Consider the following 12,873-nt stretch of genomic DNA (forward strand, 5'->3'; position numbering starts at 1 on the left):
AGACAAATGTCGGAAATCTCGCAAAAAAGACTGTAAAACAAAATTGAAAAAGAAATGCTATATCGAAAAAGATTCAAGTTACAGCGTTGGTGATTTTTTAACCTTTAAAAGAAGCAGTTATGGAAATATGTGTTAATTTGAGAGTTTCAATACTTTGAATTTATGTATACTAAATACATCTTATTTCACTTTAAATATTGCAGTAAAATAATGTTTGATTAGTATAGTTATCATATTTCTGTTGTATAATGGAACATCATTTATATGAAGCAAACAGCTATAGAAATAACTTTCTGTTCCCCGTGAAATTATTATGTATTTTCTTATTCACAGTTATATGAATAATTTCCCAGCATCCTCATTTTTGTATAGGCGAGGTTTCCCTTTATTATTATCTTATATATCAAAATTACTTTATATCGCTAAAGGGTTTTAAAAGATGAATGAATTTCTTTAGAATAAAAAAAAAAAAAGCCTGCTTTCTGAGACTCAAAATTTGCCTCTACACAAGAAAATGCTCCAGTGTTTTCTTCAGATAAATAAAAAAAAAGTGTCTCATATAAATCATAATAATAATAACCATGTGAAAAAAGAAATTGATATTTCTAATTTAAAAAGAAATGTGAAATATTCTAAATATATCACGAATAAGTACTTCAAGACATTTCCCTTTTGTGAACCAAATTTATTTATATTTTGTATAATATTGCAAAATAATAACTGTATTATTATTTTCTAAACATTACCATTTTTACAAAAATTTGTAAACAAATAATTAAATATTTGAAATCAAGTGAAAATTTGGTGTTTGGTAAGCATCTGCGCCGCAAGGAAAAATTTGCAATCTATTTTTTATTAATTATTTTAAATGATTCAGTTTTTCATACAAAAATTTAGGAGATATTTCTGTTATAATACATAAAAAAACATGGACAATTTTTAATTTGTAGATGGTAATATCTTTTGGTAAAGAATTGCCAATAAAGTTTTAGTACTTGTTGTAACCTTGATGAATACCAAATTTACAAGAATAAGAGAGAATAGAATTTTAATGTTAAATCATATCCGAGACACAGCGATGTCATTGGCCACTCATTATTTATCTTATTTAGATTATTAATGATTATTATGATTTTGACAAGTTTTCACATGAAGATAATTTTTCAGTAAGAATCAAATTTAAATTAGCATTCAATAAATATATGACAGGCTGTAAATTTAAAAAATGTAGTTAACGCAATCAAAAATTTTTTAACACCAGGTATTATTTACCACAAGTATTAGTAGCAACATAAATTACTAGAAGTATAAGTTATATTTAAGTCTAAAATTAGGTGACGAAAGCTATTTTGAAACAATAAAAAAATGTGCTTTTTGTAATAAATAAATTATGCACACATTAAGATACAGTGATGCTACATTTTATGAATTAATTGTATTATAAATTTCTGACTCATCTTGAAAGATTTATTTTCAAATGTCAATAATACATTTTAATTATTGTAATTCATTTATAATTCTTCTATTCCAATTGTGTCCCAGTACCTGATTACTAGGCTAATAGAGATTAGATAAACTTAATAATAAAATATTGTAAATGACGTAATGTTTTATGATATTTATAATATTAATTGTACTCCTGAAAATATTACAAAATTTGTTTACAAGAATTATGAAACTTATGAATATTAACTTCTTTGATGAATTTAAACCAATTTGATAGACAGCTGTAGAAAAAACTGCTAGTCGACACTTCTTCGAGCTTACCTTTGATAAAATAATATATGTCAAAACTTCAAAATTCGGTTATTTGAATTGTGAAAGTATGGAATTACTTTTATAAAATCGGAGGGCGTCAAAAATATTTTATTAACTAATAGGAGAGGTAGAAGCTTTTATTAAATGTAATCATTGTGAAAGTTTTGTCCGAAAAATGCTTGTTGTTTCAAATAATGCTGAATCTAATTTAGTATAACATCTCGAATTGGAAGCATATATATAAGCATATTAAAGGGTCACAATTGTAGAGAAGCCCCTGCATATTATGTATTCCCTTTTTTACGTTGCTTGTAAAATTCAAATGATAATAAAAACGCAATAAAAATATATGTATAAACGAAATAAATAATCAGACCGATTTATTCAATTTTCAGAGAACCTATCTAGTGGCTTCAAAACTGAGCTGAATATGCAGATTTATCAGTATGAGAATAGCTGTTTCCAGAAGTGAAATTTGATTTATCTCTAAGCCAAATAACTTCAGAAGAAGAAACAATCCATGAGTAGGAAATTGATTTTCTAAGGAAAGAGAAGTTCCCTTTTCTTTTACGAAATACTAATCGATGTCTGAATGTTACTTACTAATATCAATCATACAACCGGAAGTACAAGAACTAGAAGCAGTTGAAAGGATATGGAAAAATTAGGTTCTTTTCTCAAAAGAAAGAAAAAAGAAGATTCTCTTTGGGAATCTTCTTCGTTATTTTTATTACATTTTGGTACCTATAAATATACCCGAGTTCTGTTTTATTTGTAGAGGAAATAAAATTCTCCGTGCGTTGCTTTGAGATGAAAGCAATATCCAGTTTTCAATTTCTGCATTCGATTGTTAGAATCACGACATATATATCAACGTAGTTAGAATCAAGAATGCAGTTTCATATTATGGTACTTGCATTTAATATTTTTCTTCTTTTCCTGTTGTGTTTATGGTTAAAATTTTATGAAAATTTTTGGCGTAATAAGGAGTTCTAGCAAACACAATTAAAACTATAAACGTTCAAAAGATTCTTTTCTTTTCACGCTTGGTTATTGCAAATTTTTCATTATTTCCTACAGTACAGTATATATATATATATATATATATATATATATATATATATATATATATATATATATATATATATATATATATATATATATATATATATATATATATATATATATATATATATATATATATATATATATATATATATATTTCTTGAGAATAAAAGTGCCTTCTTTCTATTGTCCTAAGGGCATGTGGAGAAATATGATAACTGATCGTACTCAGCACAAAACCGACAGAGAGCAGGTTTACACTCAGCCACCCCACCTGCAGAACACAGCCAACCACTTCACAACCCTTCAGACACCACACACTCTGAGGTAGACTGTGCAGCTGAATTGTCCTCATCAAAAAAGTGCAAAATTATAGAATTTAATATTAAATATGCTAAATATTTAAAATAAAAATTCAAATCTTAATAAATTTTATATATTTATCAAAAGAAAATTTTGATCTCCAACTGGGCCCTCAAGCATTTATTGAATTAAATTATGAATTTTACAATGGATGTCAATTCGACATTGAAAATTCAGGATTACATGAATCTGTTAACCCGACAGTAAGAAAGACATTTCACATAAATTAGTCGACTCGGCAATTTAAATACATTCAAATGCAAAGAGAAAAAAACTACTTACAAAACAAATATAGAAATTATTTACAAAATAATCAAGTTCTATTTAGATAATTTTTATAGCCGCTTTTGTCTTGCTTATTCATAAAAAAAAAGGAAATTGTCTAAATGTTTGTAATTCAGAGGGGAACATCGTCATACTCATAATCATAATTAGCGTAATTGTAAATGGTATTTTGTACAATTCTAATGGAACTTTCATTATAACAAGAATAAATACAACTATTTCCATTGAATATCTCTAACATATTAAATAGTTCAGTAAAAGACCGAATGTCACGTTATATTCTTACACATTCAGACAATCGATGATGTGTGTCAATAAACGCATATAAAGTCTGATAGTATTAGATATGAGAAAACAAGCAGACACTGCTAAAGAGACTAATTAGCTGGAACTAATTAGAGAAAATGAATGCATAACTATACAAGCTTAGATAGCAAAAATAAATTTTGCAAGGCGAAACGAAAGTGCAAAAGCAAAGGACTCTAAAATGATTGAAAGTTTCATAACAAATTACATCTCCATAGTAAATAAGATTGGATAATATAAAATGCAAAATTTGTGCGCTATTAATTCATTAAGTTAATATTACATAAATTTTGTACGCTTAAAATAGTAAAAATTATTTATCATTTAAATTTATTACTAATGCAATTTTCTTTCATATTAATTATTTTATCTCATTAAGTCGTTCGTGTAGTGCTTTGATGGAATCAACTTTTTTTTATACCAACAGTTTTGTGTTTCCGGAATGTTTTCCGCAACATAAGAATTCGATTTCTTGCTCTCATCCAGTAACCTGAATTTTATCTTCTTTAACGGCCATTTAAGATTACTCCCCGCCATACCAGTGGAATGGCAGTACATTGAAATCCATCATCAACGCGAATAACTTATCATAATTAGTATGTTTTTGAGTTCCAGTTTTGACCCATTCCAATTTCCATCAATTCCACTCCCAAACCTTTACGTATACTCACTGAATCTGGGTGGGAATGAGAGTTGGGGTAGCATCGAGGAGCTGGAGGTTTATGGTAAACAAATTCATGAATTAAAAGCCTAAATAAATCGGCAAAAAATAGAATTGTTAGAGTTATATCATTTCAATGGCTTAGTGAAGTTATTTTTACTGAATAATTCGATCAATGTGTCTTCTAGTTTGCCAGTAATCTTCATCATTTGTAAAGTATTAAATATCTTTTAAGAAATGAAAAATAACAAACTTGAGAAAATTATTCAAATTATATAATGTATACATATTCATATCATGCATTTTTTATATTTATCATGCAAATATTGAATCAGCAAATTCTCATAAGAATTTAGGTGACTGTTGATGCTTACGTATGTGGCAGCTAATATTCCTAATATCACATAGAATTCAGAATATTATACTCACCTGAATTTGGTACATTTGTTTTAAAAATTCCTTGAAAACATTCACACATGAAAGAATACACTTATAAACCGATATTGCAAACTTTAACTTAAAAACTCCTGCTTCCACTACAACATATACTATTTTTGAATCTAAAATTTTAAAAATAAGAAGGTGACTGGGTGCTTTATCATTAAATTTGTATTATTTAATTATATTCTGCTTTTAAAAACATGCTGCCGGCGTCCTGGCATAGGGCATCTTCCCCATGATTTAGGCGTTCAGGGTTCGAGTCCCGGTTTGTGTGAAAGTGCCCTACTGTAAAAAAGGAGTTGTGCAAGCGAATGAGTGATGCGTGAGTAGTCAAGTCGTACTCTTGGCCCAAGTTGGTTCTACGATAAAAACAAAAGGCGCTCCCCCTTAGGCTTAAATCGGCTGTCTTTGTACAGCGGGCTTGTCAGTGGCAAGTGTCATAAGAACCAATAACAAAAATATGCTGTTTTTGCATTTTACGATTAACACGATAACTTTTATGGCCACGCCCAATAATTAGCATACGGTATGCTTTCAAAAATATTTAAAATCGATTGAAAGTATTTAATAGGATAACAGATGCGTTAACAAAAGATTAAAAAAAACAATATTGACATATTTATAATGAGATTTAAAATTTTTCAATCAAAATTAGATAGCCTAGATGTATGTCAAAATATCAAAAATATTTGATACAACTTATCAAATCTTTATGTACTTTATTGATATTTATTTCTAAAATATTACAAATATTTTAACTGATCAGAAGGTATGAAAATTACAATCATATTTTTCAAAGCATTTTTATTTTCATAGATAAAGCTCTAAACAAGACATCCAATAAAAAGAATGTGCCCAGCAACTTGCTTTTCAATTCAAACAAATTTTTAAAAAAAATCACAAAATGATTTATTTCTTTAGAGAAAAGGTTTCTACAACCGAAAAAAAGAAAATGTTAGTGGCAAATGATGGTGATAGTGACATTTGATGGGAAATAGCGTCAGTTAGGTGATGAATTTAGTTGTTAGGTGTCACCAAAATATGATATTAGTTAGAAAAATAAAATATGAAGTATATCGGAATCGGAAAAATATCATCGTGAAATGAAACCAATTTTTATACTTTAGAAATCGCATTTCTGTTGGTTTGGCATGTATCTCAGTCAATCCTGCGTTTCTCTTCACTTTCCAGTAAAGAGAAAAGAAAATGCCAGTATTTCTCACTATCGAATTATTTTTTCTGAAATGCATGAATGATTTATATGTTAAATTTCTGTTAAAGACATCATAAAATGTTTTCTTTTTTATTAAATATATATCAATTAAAATAAGCTTTGTTTATATTAATTTTTAATTAGGGTGATAATGTTGATAGCCATGTCGTCCTTTCTTTAATAGTGAATTAACGATACAATAACAAATATTATAAACATTCAGAAGCGTATTAAGCTGTCAAAAACATATTTATCATTATTATCAATATATTCGGTTTAATAGTTATGGACTGTTAAAATATATATTTGTTACTTTTGATGCAGCAAATATAAAGTGGTGCAAATATAAGTGGCACCGTATATAAAGTGGTAGTATTTATTAAAATATTTTACATTTACATGTTAATAAATTTACCATTCTAAGATTAATTTTAAATTTTATTACTTAATTATTGTTTAATTAATTAATTAAAAAATAAGATAATTTTTTTCGTATAATTTGACTTTTATTTATCTAGAATTTTAGTTAACAAAGTAAATTAATATTTTATAAAAAGAAGTATTTAAATTTTACTTCTTTATTTTTTTACCTGTATTTTTCATAAAGGTGGATATATATAATCTAAGAAGAATAAACAAACAAACCAAAAAAAAAAAAAATAGATTGAAGGTTAAGATTGGAATTAATTATAGTGACACTAATGTTTCTGAATTCTACTTAAAAATTCATGAATTTAAAAGAATAAAGAGAAATATTTTATTGTAAGTGCACATTATTATTCATTAACTGTGAAACCGTTTTCATAAAAAAAATGGAAGAGGAGTGCTGAATATCTATTTCAGGAAGTTCATTTATCACGTATTATATACTATACGTCATATTCAATTTACGTGTGAAATTGTAATTTCATTGCTAATTAATTATTTTCTCATTAATTAATTAATTAAAAATTTATATATATATAATGATATTTTAATATTTAATTTAATCCTAATTAATTTCCTAATTTTTTTAGCCTAATTCAGCTTATGTCAAAGTCATTCTAGAATATTCTCTTATTTCCTGATCCTATTCCCCTTTTTCTATTAATTCATTCAACTGAAGCTTTGTAAAAATGATGCGGCATCAGTTCCACGTGCCGAGTGAAAATGATTCCTCCATTGCTCTTGTCAAGGTCAACACATGTATTGAATCGATACGTGGTTCAAATCTCATGCTGTATGTCCAGGTATAAAATGTTCAGTTGGCCTTCATTCTTCTCTTTTCACTCTGTGTCGTTGTTCTGTGTTGTGTGTTCGTCGTTCATGCTTGTACATAATGCGTGCTTTTCCTGGATTTTAAGTTTCATGGTCACTGCCTCAATTAAATAATTTCATATGGGTATTTTTCTCATTATAGGATAGTTTAAATAAAAATTTTATTAGAACTTATTAATCAAAATTAGAAGTAGTTAAAATATTGCATATTTTCTAAAATTGTTATTCAAATATAGTACATATTAAATTGCTTGATTGTCTGCATGGAAATCTAGCATTGTTTTCAAAATATGTCAGAAACATAGTGTAAGTAATAAGTAGCAAAAGGAATTTAAAAAGAAAAATTTAAAGCGTGATTAAAACATGAAACAATAGCCCTAAAATACATCAAACTTTACGCTTGATTAGAAAGATTTTTTTTTCAACAACATATTTCTATGAAGTTATGATTGTTTAAAACAATAGATGGGAAAACTGAGAATGAAATGGTTTTCGGCACTTATAGAATAAATAAGAAAAAGTATATACATTTTGTAAAATTACTACGTACAATCAATTTCGTGCACAGTTTTTTTTTTTTTTTTCAGAACGAAGCTATTTATTTGTAGGCAGATCGAAGCTCTTATTCTCTGAATATTATTAGTTTTATAACTAAAATTATCAAAGGAAGTGAATCTTTTGTATTTTTCAGACAAGCATTTCATGAATAAAAGTATAGCTACTAATTAGTCGAATCCAAATAAAATCTGTGTTTATTTTATTCTATACAATTAGAATTCGTGATTCAAAACCTGACTAATCAAATCTGGACAAAATCTTTGTTTACATTTAGTCTATAAAACAAAATCTTGCTATTTAATTTTCATACATCGTAGCAAAAACATTTTGAAAACAGAACTTAATATTAATTCTATACCCAGATACTGCAGTAACGTGCATTTCAGCAAAATTATTCACACAATACATTATGCATATAAAAGAAAGAACCTATCATTTTACATATTTATGAGAATGGAATTAAGTAAAGCAAAATGTATTTATGTAATCATTTTTCTTTATTTTCAAAAAACAATCCTTAGCATATGATAATTTTGTTCGTTTTAAAAGATTTTATATAAGAAATTGAAGTCTATTCTTACTATCAAGAATTACTTTTTCAAAACGTAATATGTTTTTGTCATCTCAAGAAGTGCTCTTGGGAAAAGCAAAATTTATTTTCGTGACGATTCTATAAAAAATATTGTACTAACATCGGAACATTTTATACTAATATCGAAAATATTCAGTAGATACCAGTACTAAAATCAAATTACGTTTAAATTAAACAGAGTTTTGAAAAAACATAAAAATATTGTCCTTGAATTTGCCTTTATTTTCTTTCTGGAAAACATAGAGAAAATTAATATAAAACACGACTTTATATGTAAGGCGATTTTATATTTTCTTTTTTTATACCTTGTGATGTTATTACTTTTATTGTTAGTATTGTCTCACGCTCAGAAATCTAAATTTTAAAGACATTTGATTTTTTATTCAATTCCATAATTAAAATGGTGTTTCTTGTTTTCCTTTCATGAAACGAAAAATGAAATTAACTTTGGTTCTACAGAATTTAATTTAAACAACAAACTGAGTATTATTTTTAGAGCATGTATTACATGCAGCATGTTTTAAGTGCTGAAATTGTAGTTTCGTATTGCACAGAGCAATCTTTTCACCCTACAAATGGTATTCAGAATTACTAGAATAAGGCTAGTATCGTCCAAAGGAAAAAAAAAGTATTACAAAAAAATTTCTTTAGAAAAATGTTGTGTTACTTATAAATTTGATCAGCTATAATTACTTAAAACTTTATTTTAACTAAAATCGAATTTATTTGTTTATTTGTTTCAATAAAAACAGAACAAATTTTGAATTATTATTGTAACATTGTCATATTTTACGCTACCATCATTTGTTGTTGCGAACAAATTCAAATTGACATAGCAGAAAATAACTGAAAGATGTTCGAATCTTAGAAAGTTCAACATGTGTATTATTTTATTTATTATCTTATTTTGAAACATATTTGCCCGATTTCACCACTTTTGCAGAAAATATATCTTTAAAGGTTTCGTTTTTCAAACTACAGATGAACTGGTTTGATAATTGCAAATTTGTGTCGCATATTACATTTCAATATCGCATGAAATTATTTGTGTTTTATTAATATTTATTGTTTCTGATTCATCAAAAATGCCATTCACTTCAATCAAACTCATTGAGGTTAACTGAAGTATTATATTATGAGACAAAATATAAAGGGTATTTTTCCTGTTGCGTTAACTTTTTGAAAATAAGTTATTTTTTCATCTATATATTTAATAATGCCAAAATACTAAAAGCAATAAGTTGGTAAAACTTGGGTTTTTTTTTGCATAAATTTATTTAGATGATATCTGCAAACTTGTTCTGGTTCTGCATAAATTTTAAATATATTCTTAATTTAAAAAATGATTTACAAAATTTATTTCAGAATTACTTCTGGTCTAAAAAGTTTAAAGCGCAATTTTGATTTCTAAATTAATGATTCATGATGCAAAAGAAATTCAGTAATTTATTTTAAAATTAGTATTTCTGTCTTCTAATTTCAAAGAATTTTAATTCGTAATATTGTACCTGAAGTTGCCCATTTTCTTAATTATAAATCGTAATTGAGATATAAAATGCTGTCCAATTCCCCCACTATTATAATCCTTTGCAAAATGTTATTCATCTCTTACTTTTCAATAGGATTCTTAACCATCTTAACTATTATTTAATAATAAAATCAAGATATGTCTAAGATCTATTTTTAGAGGCGATTTGGGCTTCCATTTTTTGGGGTAGTAAATCTCCACTTTGCATAAGTAGAAAAAATAATTGTATTTTTTACCTTAAAACAAACATACGAAAACATACAACATTATGTTTAGGAATCCTATATAGCATATTGTCATCGTTATATTAAACGGAACATGTTTACTTAACGTATAACAGATCTCCAAGCTTAAGGTATATCTATCACATCTAAATTAAGGCAAAATCCAAATTTATCTTAATAAATGTGGAATTTCTGTTTAATATACAATATCTGAAACCACAGAGATTGTGGCTGTGATGAATAATACAGGAAACAGGTTAAAGTTTGATGAATAATACAGAAAACAGGATAAATTTTGATGAATAATACAGGATACATTTTGAGTGATTGTAATATGACGGGGACGACATCTGAATTGGAAAGAATCTGTCTAAAATTTTGCACCATACTAGCTGAAGGGTTACATGAATCTGTTAACCCGACAGTAAGAAAGACATTTCACATAAATTAGTCGACTCGGCAATTTAAATACATTCAAATGCAAAGAGAAAAAAACTACTTACAAAACAAATATAGAAATTATTTACAAAATAATCAAGTTCTATTTAGATAATTTTTATAGCCGATTTTGCCTTACTTATTCATAAAAAAAAGGAAATTGTCTAAATGTTTGTAATTCAGAGGGGAATATCATTCTTCAGAGCTCGAAATTTTATTATTGATTTGAAATGCTGGTTAGATATGAAAATACAATAGTATTTTTTTAGAGAAAAACAGGACATATACATCCCACCTGTTAAAAACCGTAATCAAAGGACTAATCAGTACTACCATGGACAACTGTACTTTCCCAGTTTTATGCCGAATGAAACGCTACATTTGATTTTGATATGCACATATTAAGATCAAGCAAATTTCTTGGTTCGATTATTTGTCGAGTTTTCAAGTAAAAATACTAATTTCCATATTATTAAGACTCCTTAATAAATGCATTAGGGATCTACAGAATTTATGAAACAATTGTTATGAAAAGTATAAGGAATAAGTAATGTAAACAAAACTAGATAGTTCTTTGGGGATTTTCCCTTAAGCTTTTCCCTACTCTTTCTAGGAATGATTAGAAATGATGAAATTAAACCACTTTAGAACGTAAAAGTTGCTATTAGAAGCTTATTCATCTAGTTTCTTTCTTTATATATTTTTATACAAAAAAAATTGATCAAAATTTTTATTAGAAAAACGAGCAGATGCCCAGCTTTTATCAAGATTTTTATTTCTGGTATTTCACATTTAAAAATATTGAAAACTTTTGTTTCCTAGGTTATATAAAATGTTGCTGCTTAAGATATCTTGGAAGATTTCAATTTGATTCTTTTTTCTCATTGACATGCGAGATAGATTCAAATTCCAACAGACATACTGGTACACAAAATACATAATGCATGTTCATGTAAAGAGTCTGCGATAAAATGAACAAATCTGAAGCGTTTCGAAGGTGAAACGAAATTTATTTCAGTTTCGGTTTGCTTACAAATGCCAAATCTAGACTAGTAGCTTTATCATACACAGCTGTAATCTTCTGTGCCTGACAAGTTTGGCAAATAAAATTGAGAAAGTTTAAGTTGCTTTCTTGCAAATCGCTTCAGTGACTTCTTTGATTTGAACGAAACATTATAGCCTTCTTTTTCCTTTTAAAAAATTATTGATTTTGTATATTTTTTCTACCCGAATAGGATATATCAAATTATATCGGGAGAAAGTATATTAAAATAATTTTTCCATTATCTATAATTTGGAAGGAGTTCAACATTATGGTATTGTTTGAAGTAAAAGATGGTCAATCTTATATCCTCAAATATTAGAAGAATGAATTTTTAGCACTTTTTTCAAATCAAGATAATATGTTTGTTATAAACCAAAATGAAATCTATTTATTGATATAGAAATTTATAAAAATAATTAGATTCAATTTTTATTATCCTAGAGACCTAAATTTCATTTTTAAATGCTTTACTAAATTTGAGGTCATAGTCTGCGTGTCTTTCTGAGAAGATGAAATAAAGGTCATAATATTTACAATCTATTCCAGTATTTCTCCTTAGATAATTTCATTGCGAATATGGGAATTATACATAGTATACATATTTACAATCCATTCCAGTGCTATTCATTAGATAATTTCTTTGAGAATACGAGAATTATACATAGTATACATATTTAAAATCCATTCCAATATTATTCATCAGATAATTTCATTGCGAGTATAAGAATTAAACACATTACATATATTTGCAATCTATTCCAATATTTCTCATTAAATAATTTCATTGTGAATATGGGAGTTATACACATTATATATATTTACAATCTGTTCCATTATTTCTCATTAGATAACCTGATTGCGAATATAAGAATTATATAACTACAATCTATTACAGCATTACTCATTAGATAATTTCATTGCAGAATATAGGATTAATTGATAAATAAGGCAAAAGACAATTTGGAATATATATATATATATATATATATATATATATATAACGAAAGCAAATTTGTAATTGCTGTATTAACTAATATATACCAGTAACTATATATGTGCTATTTGTTTCAAAAGAAAAAGCAAATACTATTAGAAGGTCCAAAACGACTTTGGGTGATATCAAATTATATCGAGAAAAG

Source organism: Argiope bruennichi, chromosome 4, assembly GCF_947563725.1.
Source record: "Argiope bruennichi chromosome 4, qqArgBrue1.1, whole genome shotgun sequence".
In the NCBI taxonomy this organism is placed as follows: Eukaryota; Metazoa; Arthropoda; class Arachnida; order Araneae; family Araneidae; genus Argiope; species Argiope bruennichi.